Below are 19,224 nucleotides of genomic sequence, written 5' to 3'. Positions count from 1 at the left end.
CCTGCTGCAAAGTTTGGACTTTTCCTTTGTATCAGCCTGTCGAATGTGGATCTGAACGTGTAACAGGGAGAGGGGATGAGTCTTATTCTGTGGATATTTTAGATTCATGCATGTGTCATCACTGGCCCTGTCCATTTTCCTTATGGCAGAGGTTAACAAATAAGCAGATAAACAAATAAAGAAATAAACAGAGGGAGGAATTACTTTCCTGGTCTTCAAAGATGTTTTTCCTCTCCCAGGTTCACAAAGTTTCCTATTGTTTCTCTGTTCTGTGCCACTTTGAAATACACCATGCCACAGTTGTCCCAGTAATGCTACGGGCACTGTACTGATCCATATACTATGTGCTGAATAATAACAAAAAGGAGCTTTAGGCTTCCAAAGTGAATCAGCTCTCTATTAATAATTTGAGAGATTTTATAATTATAGCTAACATATTGACTGTAAGCACAAAGACTGACCTCTGAACTTTTTCTTCCCCAAGCCAATGAAACTGTTTTTTCCTCTCAATGACAGTTGCTATGCAAAATGAGAGATCAAACACATTAATTTAAAAAGCACATGACATATCTGTGAAGAGAGGCCTGTTTCACACTTAATTCGCTATTAATATGAATGGAAGTGCACATAGCTGTTTTCTCAGTATTTCTTGCAAAATATTTAGCCACACTTAGATATATACTCAGTTAGAAATAAAGAATGCAATTCGCATGGTAAAGCTCAAAAGAGGGCAATGTAGGGATTTGTTGTGGAGTTAGAGTAAGCCTGCTCGCTTAGACAGGTTGGCGCTCTGCTTAAGTAAACGTGGAGTGTCACTCGAGAAGGGAGGACTGTGGGGAATACCAGAAGGGCAGAACGTTTTTGTGAATTCTAAAATAACATTTTGAGCCTTGCTTTTCCCTTTACATTGGCATAGCTTAGTTTGTCAGTTTGCTGAGTAAAGGCAAGAAACCTATGCCTGATCTCCTTCCCCTACTGTCTTAGATGATGAAGGAAATAGCAGCTTGACATGAGGCAGCTGGACAAGCTGTAGGGGGATTTTTTTTTAAGGCATTAGGTATTGTTCATTATGAATCCCACCTATGCAATCAAATTCCTGTTGAATTCATGGAGTTTTCCTCTTATTTCATTAGGGTTTAGCTTTAATCCTAGGTGGAAAGGATGTTTCAAGGGTGACAGCTGTGTTTAATAGCTTTCTCATTCGAACTTTACAACTGATGACCCTCAACACTACTTATAAAGTTTATGGATAGCTGTTTACACAGATCTGTAGTCTTAGATCTTAGATCTGTAGTCTAAGTACAGACATGGTATATACTGTGTAATGGTTGGCAACTCAGAACCTTTTGAAGATGCTATTGGAGTAGCTTGCATTTAAGAAAACATTACGATTTCCAAGAAAATTACTTATCTCCTATTTCTTGGTTTATGTAGCAGGCAGGTAGTGCGTAGGTTGTTGGGTTTTTTTCAGTGGAGTGGGGGGTTTTGTTATTATGAGAAAACACCTGTTGATCATGTAGCAGTGTAGAATAGTAGGCAACCACAGGACAGTGTGTCTAACGGAATTAAATTTTTGACTCTTTGTCACTTACATAGAGTTATCATTAGATGTGCGTGATGAGAAATTGCACTGCAGCACAGCTCTCATGAAAGTTCAGATATCTGGCAGGTGATTCACAGATAGCTATAAGCACTAGTGATTTGAAAACAGCAGGCAAACTTCCCCTACAGCAATTTGCCAAACACATTTGTTGAGAATAAACTCCTATTAGAATTGTTTAAAGATGCTGAGAATTTACCAAGGATTTTCCTGATGTTGTTTAAAATCATGATTAATAAGACCACAGTTTTAAAAGAGCAAACAAAATTCCTCATACAATCTAGGCAAGGCACTCATTAGTAAACGAAAATGAGAAAAGAAATATGAATGTATCCTTTCTCATAACTATGACATTTCCACTTCGGATAGAACCCAAGTGGACATATTACTGATGCAAATTATTTTAGCTTTGTTGCCAGGTGAAAAAATCAGCTTGAAATCAGATTAAATATTTATTTGTCCTGAGACCAAGTCCCTTAATTTTGAACAAATATTTGTCGGTGACTGATGCAACCTCAAAGGAGTCCTCCAAGGTGCATTTCTCCATATGACAGATGCGAAGAGACCAACCTCTAACTGTTTTTCTTTATTTAAATGTGGAATGAACTATGTCTGGTTTGTGATGCTAATGCAGACCTGTCTTTGAGCCAACACTTAAGTATAGTTAAATGCTGAAGGGTCAAAGCAACACCTTCCACACAGCAAGAACTCCTCGTTAAGTTTTGTTGTAAATGGAAAAAGAAATGTCTGCCTGGCTGATGAAAATCTTGGGAAAATTGCAAATAACCAGCCTAAAGCAAATTAAAATTACTAGATAAATTGCTGAAGAAATAGGATTATAATAAAAATTACAACAGAATCGTATGTTAAATGAAAGTAGAAACATATTATTAATGCTTTTTTATAATGAAAATACCAGCATGAATCAAAGCATTTAACTAAATAACTCAGTTAATTAGTTATTTCTGTCACTGATGTCAAACGTATGAACAGATTACCTGGTTTGCATTTAATATATTATGACAAGTTTTTTGGAAAAAAAAATAAAAAATATTGAGTCCTCACTGCCTTCAAGATTTTGAATATGATGCAAGTACAGCAACATGTACATTTTAATGACTTACACAGCAGTAACGGTGTCAAACCGCACGAACCTCACAATGACAAAACATCTCTCCACAATGATGAGAGAATTCAGTCTCTGGTTCCAGATGAGATTTTAAGCTCTGACTGAAGGAACATAAAGTTTGAATGACAAATCAAAGAAAGTAATGTTTAAAACAAAAGAGGAAATCATAGGTAGGCTATAGAGAAAAGCCACATTCTAATGAAACAAAACACACATGATTGAAGAGGGCAGATGAAGGAAGATTACAACAGAAGAGGGGAGCGGGTTGAATACAATGAGTTACGTGAGACCTTGAGGAAGGAGATCAGAGGGGACATTAAAAAATAGAGTGTCAACATCATATGGGGTACTCTCAAATGAAAGAACTACAAGAGGATAAGGAGCTTTTGATGTGAAGGTACCAGCAGATGTTCTTTGTGAAAGACAATGATTACACAGTGTGCAAAGAGAGATCGAAATGGAGCCCCACAGAGTGCTGAAGAATGTCACCAATGACTTTATGCATATAGCACTGGCAATACTCAGTGCAAGCGTCATAGACTTCTTTCCATTAGAAATAGGAGACATGAGCCATAGCTTCCTTTTTCTTCTCCTCTCCCTGTTTCTTCTTGCCACTGTATAGGGTATTAAAAGAAACAGAGTTAAGTCAGCCCATCCACAAAAGCTGGAAAAGTAGCACTTAAAAATGCCACAAAGTTACACAAAGAACTGGCAAACCACAATCCTCAACATACCTCAGGATTTGTCAGAGGTTGTAAGATAGGTCATGTTGAAAGAGATGCAGCTGTGTTGCACAAGCAAAATAAGTTTCGTAGGAAGGGCAGTTCTTGTGTTTTACAGCTTCACTGAGCACATTTTCAAAGAAAATAAGAGGGACATAATTTTATGTGTTGAATTGCAGGTGTAAGGTATATTATAAAAGGCTTTTTGTCGATATCTCCTAGTACAGTAGAGAGCAGTAAATAACTGCTCTGTCTCTGGCATTTCTGAGTCAGTGTAGCCAGGCAAGTGCTCTATGTTCTACAGCATGATTGCTGGGTGCAGTTGCAAAGGGAAAAAGAATCAATGACTAAGCTTAAATAAATAAAGTAGTTGAAAGGCAGCTACCATCTGGCACCCAGGTATCAGAATACCACTCAGAATATAGTATTTTTAGTGACCTTCCTACACCTTCTTTATGAGAGTAGCAGGCTAGAAAATCTATTAAAATAGCTCTGATACTCTGATATTTGGAAGTAAGCTTGGATTGTTACATATTCAAATTTTCTTAAGAAAAATTTTTCTCCGCTTGATTGCCACCAGTGTATTGTACAATTATTCTCAGTTTCTGGAACTGATGCTTTATCTTACTGTCTTTCTTTTGGTGAAAAAGTTAGTTTGCATGTCTTCAGTGTTTTAATTTGCATTTATGTGAGTTTATGTATGAGAAAGGAAGAGGCTTCTTTTGTATTTCAAATTATTGTTACTTCATTAATTAGAAATGAAACATTATAAACTATAGAATCCCCATTGGACTCTGTGAGGAAGCCTCTTTAGACACTGGGAACTTAATGCAAAAATGGTGGTGAAATGGTTTTCAGTCAAGGAAAGCTCCTCATGGGGAAAACGTTCTTTGTCTTGCCTAGTAGGTGACACCAGGCTGACGTCTATGGATTGTGATTTAATTCTGTCTTCACTTGCTCTAAAACAAGCTGATCAAGAGAAGTGTTTTTCAATACCGGCTGTAGTACAGTTATGCCCAGTGCACTAAGCTAAGCAATCACATAGTTAGTCATGTGTTGGCAGAGGGCAAGTCTGTTATATTTCACTATTGATCATGAAATCACTCTCAGCACTTAGTCCCTTCCAGTAATACATCCGATAGCCTGACTGGTATGTGCCACGTGTGGTTCATGCGCTCTCTTTCATCATCCCAAGGTGAGAACAGCATTTAGTTTGTCTTGTCATGGGTATAAAGCATCTTTCCGTGCAGCTATCTCAAAATATTTTACAGATGTCATAATAGTATTCACCCTTTATGGTGGGGGAGGGGGGGGAGGCAGTGAGGTCGTGTGATTTGTCTAATTCTGCCATTAGCAGCTCAGTGGCAATTTTTAGGCGAAGAGAGGTTAATTCAACAGCCTTCTGCTATAGCCCCTGACCACTGTCATTTGTATACGTGTGTGACTTTGGCTGCCCTTGCAAAGAGATTCCCTGAAACCCACTATTGTTTCTGCACTAATAGCAGCTACAGAAGAAATCTTTTCTGGATCTGCAATTGATATGTAACAGAAGGACATCAGAGGATATCTTATGCTGGTGCTTTCAGTGCTGCTAGTGTTATTGCAGTGGAATATAGAGAATTGAAAATTTCTGAGATATTTAAGGTCACTGCGTGAAAGATAAGGTTTACCATTCACGTGTCATCCAAGTGTGATCACAACAATTACAGTAAAAATACATGAACTAAATACAGATTTATGTGCTGACACATCTTCCTGCTATCCAAACTACCAAGTACCGTTTCCTTTAAGATAATAAAAAACTTAAATAGAACAGAAAGAATCATGGATAGCCAAAAGATAGTTCTCCTTCAAAGTCGACTTAAAGGCATGTAAGCAGAAGTACTTATATTGAAGTGGTTTCTAGATGATGTTCACAGCAAAATGAATGGGAGAAAGCTGCACCTATCTATTGCACGTTAAATCCTGATGAAGATAAAAAGTTAAAGCTCTATTTCAGTTTAACATAAATATATATAGAGAGAGAATGTGTATGTGTGAACGTGAGAGAAAGATTTTTGTTGAGGCATGTAAAGTACATTCCTAGGTTTATTTACAAATTTCCAATAATTAAAGGCTGACATTTCATTGAACAATAATATTTCTTTTTGAATATGTTATATCATTGCTTTCTGGGCAGTCTAGAGTGACAAGAGATTATAGGAATTTTATTAAAATACTACATTTTCATTTTGTAAGCATCCACATGAAGGTTGGCTTTGTTTTTTTTTTTAATACCTTGGTACCTCAAAGTGATCTTTACTCTGACTTTGGGGCGTTACTGGATTGTTTCTAGTATGCAAACAATTGTGAAAGTAGTCTAGTGGCAGTCAAATGATTCCATTTCTCTTTCTGAATAAGACACGCCATTTTAAGTGATTTTGCTACTGTAAAGCTGGGAAGGGCTAAGGTAGAAGTGATAACAGTGACAGAAGAATACTGAATATTAACAAATTTCTTCTCTGAACACCATAACTGACTTAACACATACACACTTCAAGAAGAACATTTGGACTTCTCTGACTAATTGTACCAGCCAGAAGCATTTTTGAAAAGGTGCTAATCTTATAACTCAGCTTACAAAACCTGTAGCTCCGAGCTAATAAGTATGGAGCTCCTGTTGTCATGAAAAAGAAAATTCAGCAGAAACAACATTAATACAGTCAAGTTCTTGTACGCGGCTTGCTTAAGTGGCAATAGAGGTTACCCTTCTATCACTGCTCCTCAGAGTAGCTTTACTTGTAATGTTTACTCAGAATCTTTCATTACATTGATGCATATGTTTATAAGCGAATTCATTCTGAGGTTGCAAATATACCTCATGTAGGTGAGAGGAAGGTTGCAATTAAATTTTTTAAATTATTGAGTCTTCGTGCATAAGCTTCATAAACCCATTGTATAGTCTAAAATGTCTGGAGGCATGCAAGTCTGCATGATGTAGTTCAGTGTAGGTGTATAACTCGGTATGGGATTGGCTCCTTCTTGTTCATATAGTGTTTACTTTGTCTCTGGCAAAGTAAATTTTCATGTGAGTTTTCTATTTTTTACTGCTTTTGAGCAGATTTGGAGTTCTGTAGTGCAACAGCAGACTTTGTGGAATATATTTCAGCACTTTGGAATAATCATAGCAAAGGAAAAATAGTTGTGCAAGCAAAGGAATCTCTGAGCGTCGATGAATTTTGTGTGAATTGGGGAAGGATTCGCTTACTTTCTCAGACTTACTTGTATTATCTACTTGGAAAATAATCAAATTTCTACCCATCTTTCCTTGAATGTTTCAGACAGTTCAGTTAAGTTGTTTATACTCATTTAAATTTTATGTCAGGTCACATGTCATAAAATGTAATAAAATTTAACATAAGTGACAGAAAACACCACATGGTGCTTAAAATTTAGAGCATAATACATTCATGTTACTATCTGATACTTACAATCAATTTTGATACTGCAATAATTTGGAAATGCAGATGTGAAGGAGAGAGGGAGATAATTATGAAATATTGGTTAGTGTCGTGTGGGTTTATTCAGTTTGTTCCCCATAGTTATAGTCTCTTACAAGTACAAGAAGTTAGTATAGCATCTTGCAATTACTGCAAGTTACTGTTTTCTTATGAATATTCATTTGCAATGTGATAGTGATATTAATGTTGTAAGTTTAATAAAAACTGGATAAATTGTTGGAACTCAAAACTGTAATGCAATACTTAATTATTTGGCTTTTGCCGTATCTATGTTCTGAAACACCACCATGTGACTTGTAAATGTGAAGTTTGCAAATAATCCAGTTAGCGAAATACAACTGGATGTAGGATTGTGGTGAAGATATGGGTACCGTGGGACAGCGGTCTTTTCCTCAAAATGGGATACAAAGTATACATAGCAATTAATTTCGGGGAGCACTGCCTCGCTGCTACTGTGGGTATTGTACTGTAGAAGGAAGACAGATAAACAGATGCGTAAATATTTTACACGAGTTGAGCTGGATTATACACACTCAAGAAGCAAGTGTAAGAAGGGCCATGAAGAGATCTAAGATTCCTCTTGTGGAAACTACCAAGGCAATTAATTAGTGAGGCTGCGTTTATCTTGTCATCAAACATGTGATGTGTTTGGCAGCCCAAGTATGTGCTAGAGGTCTAGATGATGATCATATTCTAGACATCCGTATGCTGATAGACTTTCCCCAATGGACATGTCTCTAGGCTTTTTCTATATGCCTCGTTTACTTTAATTACCCTTTTAATCTCACCTACCCATAGCTAAGACAAAGTATCTTTTCATCATATCTCTTATCTCAGAAAATACATGGGATTTTGCACATAGGAATGAATGTAAAGAAATCGACTAGCTCAAAAATACAAAAAAGGGAGAAATAAAATACTTTTTTAATTCAAGAAAAATACAATCAGCAATCACTTAAAAGAATAACAAGACTCTCAAATCTTTACAGAACGAGGAAAATCAGAGAAATCAAAGCATTGTAATAATAAAGTTCTTAGAGTGTTGTCTCTTTCCCTAATTCTTAGAGAGTTGTCTCTATCCCTGTACTTTTTTTTTTTAATACTCTGATGGACTTGCAGAGGTTTCCACTCTGACAGATTTCAAACAGTGGTTCTTCAACCCCTATTCCTATTCTGGAGTTGTTTCTTCCCTGTTCCTATGGAAAGGTCCCACATCAACTTAATCATTCATTACTATTCTGTTTTGGTACGAATATCTTAAAAGCACTGATAAAACTTAATTTTCAAGATGAATGGTTTAGGTCAAGATGACCTAAGCTACCTATCACAACTGTCGAATGGTAGTTCTGCATTTCTAAGACATGGAGTATATAAAAATTGGCAACATAAAAAATGAATGTACTTAGTGAATGAATTTAATGGTCTTCCTTCACTGTAGTCTCAAATACAGTAAGAATTTCCAGTGATGCATGTTTCCTGAAATCTACCAGGTTTTCCACCAATATTTTTAATCCAGGCCACCATTCTTTATTATCACTGGTAAACAGCTTCCTCCTCCCTTCTCTAGGCATTTGACATCACTTATTGCTAATTAAATTGTTTATCTGCTGGAATGGACCATAAACTGAAGTTGTCACTAACTCTCATGTTGCTGTCCTTTCAAGAGAGTCCTATTCCCACAAGTCTTTATGTCTCTATGTTTCTTTGCAATATGATCATTTGAGCAACTTTAGACATATAGGCCAAGCAAACACAATGCTCAGAGTTCAGTATGTATTAGAACAGAAAGTAAAAACAATTATTATGTTCATACAAAATGCTGCCTAAAAGGAAGGGTGTAATAGAATTGGAATGAAATAAAATGGTGGAGTTTGGGCATGTTGCAAAAGAATCTGTAATAAGAACTTTTCCAAGAAGCTGTTGGTTATCAATGGCTATAAATGGTAACTGTAAGTCATAAGTATGACACATGCTTAAAAAGGCTTTCAGCAAAAAGAAGCCGTTTGTACTAAGCATTGATATAAACCTCATTTAGGGTATTGTGCTTAGTGTTAGTCACTTATAAGAGATAAAGAAAAAAGAAGCCAGAACAAATGAGAGAGGCTGCCCCCAGTGATTACACCAATGAAAGTCTGAACACTTCTTCAGAGAAAAGACTAGTAAATTGAAAGCTGAAAGAGGAATTTGGTAATATGTATGGTTGGACTACAAATTAGAGAGAGGTTTTAATCACTAGAAGAAAAGAATTCTAGAACAGCCTTCCAAGCCAGAATTGGAACAAGAAACCCCAATTGTTTCAGAACAGAATTGGATAATTTTGTGTGAGATTGTGTGAGAGGGTGGGAGTGAACTCAGCCTTAGAAATCTAAGTTTGTGCTGCAGTAACTTGAACATTTGTTACGTATTTTGAAAAGATAGATTAATTTGAGCTAGGTTGTGGGCAGGGCATAGTACTGCTTTTCACCATGTAAAGACATTTCCCATGTGTTCGGTGGGGATGTTGTGTTCACATGTTCAAACGCTCGAGGATAAACTGTTTACCAGTTTGGAGTGAATTGTCTCTTATGTTAGGTTGACAGGGACTGCTGTTGGGAAGTCTCACAGAAGCTTTTACCTGGGATAATTTGGCCACTCTGCACGATTGAGAAGCCGGTAGTCTACTTGATTTCCTGTAACTGTCTTCCAGCACCACGCTGCATTTTTGAGACTCCAGCAGCTCGCAGTCAGAGGCTTTTAGTTTGTTGTTCTGGCGCACCTGGGGCGGCTTTACAGTAAGTGCATGAGGGGAGGGGGAACAGGAATGGTTTGAGTACTGTAGGAAAAGCACTACGTCCATTTTGTGTGAGCAGCAAACAGCAGGTTTGCCAGTGGTAATATGGTCAGTCTCATGTTCCTAATCGTGTTTATATTTTGAGAAAGCGCAAGAAAAGAATAACAAAGTGTGATTCAATTACAAAGGGGCAAATGTGAAAGTAGCAAACCAAGAGCAGAATAAATCTTACACGGAGTCTAAATTTGATCTTAGAAATGTGTCCCAATGCTTTTCCATACAAAGCCCTTGGAATTTACACTCCAAGTTTTTTCTGTGGCTGTTTTTTTTTTTTCCTGATAAATTAATTAAACAATTAACTTGCATGTTTTTATTTTACAATAACTATTTGAATATCAGTTTATCTTTCTGCCTATCTTGCTTACCAGCATTCAGTTCAGTTTTATGTTTGGTTTCATGTTAAAATATGTTCAGAAACCATTTGAGCAACCTGTGTCAAGAAGCAAACTATCCACTAGTTTGAAAGAGAAACGTGCTCACTAGTGATAAGAATAACATGCGTGTTTCCTGCGGCATCATGATGTATAATCCAGGCCGCAAATAAATTAGAATCCAGTCTTTGGAAGCTTTCTTTAATTTTTGTTTTAAACATAGACTATGAAAAGTTACCAGAAGGTTCAAGTGCTGTTAGTATCACAGGCTGTTTCACCAACTCTACTCAGAGCAGCTTTATGACAGCAGCTGCCTTAAGAGTCGGCACAAAACTATCATCACAGGATCCCCGTGGCTTCCGTACAAAATGAATGGAACACAGCACCAATGGGAGTCTTTAATAACCCTTGCTGTCAAAAGACACCGTTTATAAGCACTGGACTTTGAAGCTTTTGAGACCGAGAAGTTTCCAGAAGATTATTTAAAGCCATTCAATTTCTGAATAAGAATTTTTTTAATGTTATTTTTGTTAGAGAGGTTTATGAAAACTGTTAATTTTGATAACTTGTCTTTCACTTTGATTAAATAATGTTTGGATTTATATTTGTATGTCTTTCCCAATAGTTAATGATCAAGCAGCAGGCTTAAAGCTATCGTGTGACTCAGTCCAAATAGTTTAATTTTGGTATACAAAGCATGGAATTTATATGGTTTATAACACAGCCTTCACTGAATACTAGCTTTGAAAAACTGAATCACATTGTAGCAAATTGCTGCCAGTGAGTGTTAAAAAGCTGGGCAAATAATGCATTTTTTTCTTTGAATGCTTTTCTGAGGTTTTAAACCAGTTGTCATCTCCTATATTCATATTCCTGTGCAAGTTTTCTGGTTGAAGTACATTCCTTTGCACAATAGCACCAGATCTGTGCACCATGCAATTCCTAAAAATGTTATCTTATTTTGGTACCGACATCTTTGGGGGATCCTGTACCTTACTCTACATAGTAACTAAAATATACCATTCCTCTCGTGACTGACAAGTAGTCACTTGATAACTTTATAATGTTTTCAATAAGAAAATGAGGTCTATTCTCCATGTTTATAACTGAATAGTAAGCAAGAGTATGTGATTTCTCACAGAGCTGTTTGCCAACACACAGTTTTGGAATCAGTGAATCATTTTGAGGTTGAATCTTGGTGTCAATTTTAGTATATTTGGATATTTAATCCTCTGATGTATCTAGACTCAAGTTTCAAAGCTCTTATAGTAGTTTCTTAAAGTAAATAATTTGTAATAACTTTTAGTTTGTTTTATTTTGGTTTGTGGAGGTTTTTAGGGGGATGTGGGGTACCATCAGCCAGGAATGTTACATTTCTTTGCATCTCTTGAATTGGAGGATCACATCACATACTAAAAGATATATATCCAGTTTTTAATATTGGTTTGTAGAATAATTTATAATAATTTTTAATAAAGTCCTAAACAATTTTCACAGTAAATCTGAACTATAGAAATTGTTGTGAGAAAATAGTGCTACGATCATCTTGTGTCAGCCTGTTTTTTCCTGAAAGAGATGAAACCCTTGAATGAAACTGAAGCTTCCCTCTTACCAATATCTTCTGTTTCCCAAGAAGAAACATCTATTAGTTCATTTTCAAGGTAAAAGAAAGGAAGCAAAATTAAGTTACAAGAAGTTGTGTAGGAAGTCTGATACAGAGCTGGGGACAGGACTGTGAAGACTGAGGTACACGACACATGTTTAATCCAGTAGACCACATTGCCTCTCGCAAATTGCTTAAAATCTCTTTACTTAGCTAGACCAGCTGTAAAATCCAGCTAATAAAGCTTAACCACCCTTGTAAAGTGCTTTGAGGTCTATCTATGAAAAACCACTATGTGAATGCAAAGCAATGACAGACTGGAAGGAAGATCTGAGTGATTTTTTTGAGAAATGCTGTGACCCAGGGAGTAGTTATTGACTGTGAAGCTGGAAGATGTGGGTTTTGATCTTGAGTTTCGTGCTTTGGAGGGTTTTGTACTGGGAGGAGGACTTTCCTGACTGCATATGTAGATATTTTAAGTGATGAAGCTGTTATGAGTGAACAGAATAGTGGCACTACAGCTATCATCATAGAATCACAGAATGGTTTAGGTTGGAAGGGACCTTGAAGATCATCTAGTTCCAACCCCCCTGCCCTGGGCAGGGACACTAGCCCAGAGCAACCAGCCCAGGTTGCTCCAAGCCCCGTCCAACCTGGCCTTGAACACCTCCAGGGATGGGGCAGCCACAGCTTCTCTGGGCAGCCTGTTCCAGTGTCTCACCACCCTCACAGTAAAGAATTTCTTCCTGATATCTATTCTAAATCTCCCCTCTTTCAGTTCAAAACTGTTACCTGTCATCCTATCGCTGCACTCACTGATAAAGAGTCTCTCCCCATCTTTCCTGTAGGCTCCATTTAGGTACTGAAAGGCCACTATAAGGTCTCCCCGGAGCCTCCTCTTCTCCAGACTGAACAACCCCAACTCTCTCAGCCTGTCCTCATAACAGAGGTGCTCCAGCCCTTGGATCATTTTTGTGGCCCTCCTCTGGACTCATTCCAACAGATCCACATCCTTCTAATGTTGGGGCCTCCAGAGCTGGATGCAGTACTCCCAGTGGGGTCAGAGTAGAGGGGCAGAATCGCCTCCCTCGACCTGCTGGTCATGCTGCTGGTGATGCTTATGAGCTTGGCCATCATTACTCATTCCTTCCGGAATTTAATACCCTCTGCTATAGATTTCCAATGTTTTTTCCTGTATTTAGTACAGAAGAGAAATGGAAATAAAGCCAACTTTTAAAACTGGAAAGCTTCACTTTCTTATAAAGCATTGTTTAAAAGCAAATTAACGTTGCTGCCTACCAGTAAGGACACTTCCTCACCTGTCACATCATGCGCAACATCTGAGCACTTAAAACAAGGAAATGAATAATTAGCATCTCCAGAAACTGTACGCTGGGCACACAATGAATTATTCCTATTAAATTCTAAATTATTACTTATTCATCATACACAGGAAACTTACCTGAAACAATGCTCTTTATTTTGGTTTGGTGTAATGTAATGCATTGGGGTAAATAGTATGTAATTATAACTGAAAAAAGATTAAAAAAAAAAAAATCTCCAAAAGAGATACTGAAAATCTAGGTAATCTTCAGGTAAGTCTTACCTCAAATTTAACAGTACATTTCTTCCACATTAACAAAATTGTTTTGTTTCCTCTCCTCATGTTTGTTTATACTCTTCCATTTATTCCATTACAATAAGCATATCTTATCCACGTGCATCAGAACACCACCTTCAGCTCTCAGCAGGCTGCTTAAAGAAAGCAGAGAATGGTAGTACGTTAAAAAGAAAAAAAAATGCATTATGTCATTTATTTCTTTTTACAAATGTGTAAGCAAATTATATAGAGGACCACTGGAAATAGAGGATATAGTGTTGGTAAGCTTTTGAAGAATTTGTTAAGATGTGACAATTGTAATATGTGTAATAACAGAAAACAGGAATCTTGTGGGGTTTTATAGTACCAATTTGTGACTGTTAGTCATAGATTTTTGCCTCCTTATTCTTAACTGTATTGGGCTTACATAAGGACAGGGCTTGTACAGAAACTTCAGCATCTAAGAGCCCAAGAGAATACTACTTTTTGCCTACTTTGCAATAGAGAACAGTTCATAATATGCATATCTGCTTATGCAGATACTTGTACACTGATCTAATTGAAAATCTTGATCTGCCTCTAATTTAAATATCAGCAAAGCAGTAATCATACCAGTGAATTCAGCAAAATTTCTCTAACCAGAGTGGAGCACCATAACATTTAAAGCTGTGCCAAGCTCTACGTAATGTATGACATTCAGAATAATTTTGAAAGAAGTGTCATTTGTCATTGATTAGATAAGAGAAAAGAGATTTAGGCAACCTTACAAAAAGCATTGATTCCTTTCTTTCTTCTGTCAAAGACAAGTATTGACCAAGCAAACGTTACAGGAAATATTTTTTTTTGTGGGTACCTCTGTATGCACACATGGCTAAAAGGCCTCTTGGATAAAGAAGTCATACTATATTTTAAGTAGCTGTTTTGGAAACATAAGATTATGTTACCAGTTAGCATGGCTTTAGTGTATATGGAAAGTCATTGAAAAACTATGCACAATATCTCAGTCTTGTATTCTAACTGAGGCATTTAAAGGCAGCTTATAGCTGCTGAGCTTTATCGCTGACCTCATATTTATAACGAAGTAGGAAAAATAATTTGATTCCTACTTCTTATTTCACAATGGTTTGCAGTTCTGATGCTGCCTGTCATTGGCTGTGGTTTCCATCTCTTACATTAGAAGCTACTATATACTTTGCAAAATAAGCACTCTTCCAAGCAGTTCAGTTAATACATCTTTATAGATAATCTCAAATAACTTGTAGGAAGCCCGTGGAATGCTGAAAGCATCGCAATTAGCTACCAAACAGTCCAGGATCCCAGTCCTTGGACATGCACAGGGTTGTTCAAATGGTAGATTAAGTTGGTTTGTCAAATACTGGTTTTATAACCATTAAATTATTTGTAGTTGTTCAGGTCCTGTTACTTGGTGAACTGTAGTGCTAGTGAAATAATGAAGCAAATTATGCGTTTTTCAGAAAGGGCATTGGCATGGCTGTCTGAATGTTTCTCTTATGCAGTGGAGTTTTCCTGCTACTGAACAGTTTTAATCCTTCTATTTACCTTTGTTTCCATTTCTGAGGGGTTTTGTTCAGTTGTTCTTCACTGCCTCATGCCAGTAGTTAAATTGCAAGCAAACTCTTCCTAGTTTTCAGCAGGCAATTTTCTTCCCTTGGATAAATGGCAAAGCAACATTTTCTTCCGTTGTGGGCCAGTATCCACTAAAACTAGTCTTAGTTTATAAATTCTGTTAGTTATTCCTGGGAATTTTGTGTTCATGTTTCCGGTGCCTTTTCTGGCCAGAGAAAATCCTCGCTGAAAATCTTGCTTTGTACTTGATGTTTCTCTCAAAGTGTCATGGCTTGGCTACAAGTCTGTCTTGCTCACTTGTTCTGTTTGGGATTAGTTCTCTCATTAACATGCCTAAGGAAGTGTCTCTGGGTGTTTGTTGCTTTAGAGGATTTTACCAATATAAAAGGCAGATGCATGATATCTGCTTTAAAGGATCAGCATGAGATCAGTACACTGTTTTGGAGATAGAAAAACAAAACTAATAAATGCAAACTTTATTGGTTAAATAGCCTAGGGACCATGGTCCCTTAAGGATGGGGTTTATATGACAGTACTGTAGTCTTCACATCTGAGAATTGATCCAGGACTTTGTACATCTCATCCTAAAGAAAATGTGGCCTTCTGATCAGGTAACAGACATCAGTATTCCATTAACTACACAGACTATAACTTCGCTGGCTGTTAAGAGAACTAGTGACTTCAGGTTGGGATACAGACCTGGACTGTACACCGAAGTCAAGTGGTATGAATCTCTCGCTCTTTAAGATGTTTCATTGGCTTAAAACTGTTTAGTTTTCTGCCCATCTCCCCCAGTTATGAAGAATCTGGTATTCGTATGACTTGTCACAGTGTAAACTGAATTCTGTAACTTAAGGTTGATGCATCTTCAAACAACCCTGTCATTTGAGAGTTATCCTCTGCCTGCAGATGGTATTGTAAAGAAATAATGCTGAACGTGACTGTGTAGACACTATCTGCTACTTACTCTGTTTCCTTAATCCTTCCACTCTAATTATGAAATATAATCCTATTTTAATCTTCCTTTCCAGTTTTACAGACATATTTCTATGTACATATGTCTATGTACAATCTGTATTATATCAATAAATATTGTATCACTATTAAATGAGATTTGGTCTTTTATCTTAAAAAAGGTAAAATTGGATATAGAATTGCAAACAATATTGGAAACTATTATTCTAATTGTTGCTGAAAATGTGTCACCGTTTGCCCCTTTCTTCTCTTTTTAAGAGTGAAAACACATGAAAGTAATTGCTCCGCTTTATGGAACACCGATAGGAGAAAAAGATTGTGCTTGGCAGGTATTTTGTGCTATCCGTTGCTTTATGTCACAATTTTAAGTCACTGAATAAGATGATTGTAGTTACTACTGCCCTCTTTAAAGATAAACCCTCTCACAATAATTTTGCTGTAATACAGTATTGTCAGGAAATGCAATATGCTTTACCTTCATGAGAAAACCTCTCTAATTGGAATCATTGGACCTTGACTTACTTGTCACAGCTATATTCAGGGTGAAGATGAAATCTTTGAGAAGCCTGATCGTGAAAATTAGACCATGGCTTCTCTGAATAAAAATATTGTAAGAGGACACATTCATACGCAAGATCTTTCTGCCTAAAACTTTTTTTTTCCCTAATACGTGAGAAGAACAACGGGCGATGGGGGGGGAAGAGAGACAGACTTAATGGCATTTGAACAGTCTGACTTGTTACAATTCGGTAATTAAAATACAGAAAAAATAAACAACTACTCTTGTTTCTTCTGCTGGAAGAGTTAATAAAAATCTCAGTCTTAAATTTGGGAACAGGTGGGGGAATTGCACCTAAAGCCATTGAGCTTAATGAGAATTAGTCATGCATTCTGATTGTTCAGATATTGGATGAGGGACCTGCAAGACAAGTGCTTTTCCTAAGCTCCTAAAGTCTGGATAATAAATAGAAACAAATCATCTTCTAGTGATTAGCAGACATGTATATAGAGAATTCATAACAGAAAAACAAGATAGTTACATTGCAGTGTAACAAAGCCATAGCTGAGGCACCCTCTTCTCTTTTTAATATTATTATTGCTATTATTATTATTTAAGAATACTAGGAGCTGGTTGTTAATGTTTTCCTAAAATATGGATGAATAAAAGGTAATTAGCTCAACAAGTGTGTGGGTTACACTGTGTTGTGCTGTGGGTAAGAAAGCACAGTTGGTGGAAGTTATCCCAGGAAACGGAGGAAGGCTCGGAGTTAGCTTTGCATGCTTCAGAGGTTGGCACATACACCGAGTAACCAATGTCATGAAAGATACAAAACATATACTATGTTGATTTAATAGCACAAAAAAATAACGGAATTTGTGGTATGCAGGAGTTCTGTTGAAGATGGTGGGAAAATTCACGGAATTAGCCAGTCAATTATTTTACGTATTGGTATCCCCAAGAAAAGAAAATCATTTGACCTGAAATGATTTTTAGGTTATGTTCCTATAATTATTGGCTTGAATCATCGAAAGTTTTCAAAGCACTGAGCAGCCAACTTCTTATGTTGGGCTAAGGCTCTTGATTCAGTTTTTTAATATCTGACTCACTTTTCTTAGTCACTTGTGCATATCCAACTCTAAGAATTTCAATATCTTTAATCTTTATAATGTGAAACAATAAGATCATTATTTTCTAGGGATGTATTTCCTTGGTTTCTAGGAGACTTAGGTGACTGCTTAGTGTAAAGCTAAATAAAATACTCGCTGTGATATAATGGGTTTACATTACCTTGTGCTCAGAAGGTTGGTCATGGAAGACCAGCTCTCAATGAAAAAAGAATAACTGTTATCTCATTTAAAAAGATGCTGTATTATACACTGCTAGCCTTGTTGTCACTCTCACTTGCATGTAATGGAGATCACTAGAAAGTGAGCATTGACTCTCTAGTGAGTGGTTCTAAAAGGTCTGGCTCTAAAAGGTTTGTTTAGGCTACCGAAATATTATTATTGAGTTAAAGAGTAGTGTTAAATGGTGGAAAAAAAAATAATTATTAAAACTCAGTGCATGACTCGTTACTTGTTGAAAGTGTATGTAAAACCTTTGCTGATGCACCGTGCAACTCTCATATTCTTAAGCAGAGGTTTTTATGACAGAGCTGAAGGAAATGGAAAAACATAAAATCCAAAAAGAAATTACTACAGATTAAGTAGGTTTTATTGCCAAATCAGCAACACACACAGCTAATGGAAAATATTTTCTCCTGACAGATGGGATAGTCAGCTATCCCAGGAGCTTAAGTATGAAGTATGTGTTAAGATTCTTTTTTATACATTTGCATATAAATATAAACATCATTAGTAGGGGCTAATTGCCCTGTAGGAACTAAAATGTGAGGATTAGCATCTTCAGGGTTGCTGGTTTGGGTTTTTTAATTTTTTTTTTTTTAAAGTATCTCTATCACCCATCATGTTTGGTACTGCATGGCTGCAACAGATAATTGCTACCATTAAGAATCTCAATCACAAAATCAGAACCATTTGGAATGGCTTCCAGGGCCACCCAGCACAGTAAGTAACCATAGAAAATGACTATATTCGTTGTTTTGCTCATGCATATTCATAAGGGCACTTGATTTGAGTTTCATAGTAGGGGGCTTGTAAAAGCTCATCCACAGATTAGCCTCTACAGAAGACTGAACATCAAAGGTAAGAAGATATCATACATCATAAAAATCTTTCTAAAAAGCAATGCATAAAGCAAAGAATTATGTATTGTAGCTCCTCAGAGGAAAAATAGCATTGTTAAAAAAAAAAAAAAAAGGATTTAAAGTATTTAGCTTCTTCAGTTGTCCTATTGATGGAAAAGGTCAAGGATTTATGCTGTACAAAGGCTGGTTAATATGCCACATTGCTGGTCAAAGAGCACGTGAGTCATCTGTGATGAATACCCCTGACTTGTATATAATATTTGGGAGTCTGTAACATGTATGACAAAGACAGTGGTATTAGCACAGTGGTTTCATTTAAAAAACCTACTTATGTTACGAATATTGCTGTGTTATTTCACACTTGAGATGTTCGATTTCAATCTTAAGCTCGGACAAGACCTTGTTGACATTTAAAAAACCCAACCAAACAAACCAAAAGCCCATGCTCATGGCATTCAGCTAACGCTTGTTGTTGCGTAACAGATGTGTTAAATTATGAATTAGACATAGTACAAAGAAATCTTCTAGAAATCTTTCAGTTTTAAAAAACATAAAAAACGAATATAATCTAAAAATGAAGTCCTTATTGTTGAAGTACA

The sequence above is a fragment of the Charadrius vociferus genome, unplaced genomic scaffold (genome assembly GCF_000708025.1).
Source record: "Charadrius vociferus isolate BGI_N301 unplaced genomic scaffold, ASM70802v2 scaffold108, whole genome shotgun sequence".
In the NCBI taxonomy this organism is placed as follows: domain Eukaryota; kingdom Metazoa; phylum Chordata; class Aves; order Charadriiformes; family Charadriidae; genus Charadrius; species Charadrius vociferus.
This window is presented reverse-complemented; position numbering follows the sequence as displayed.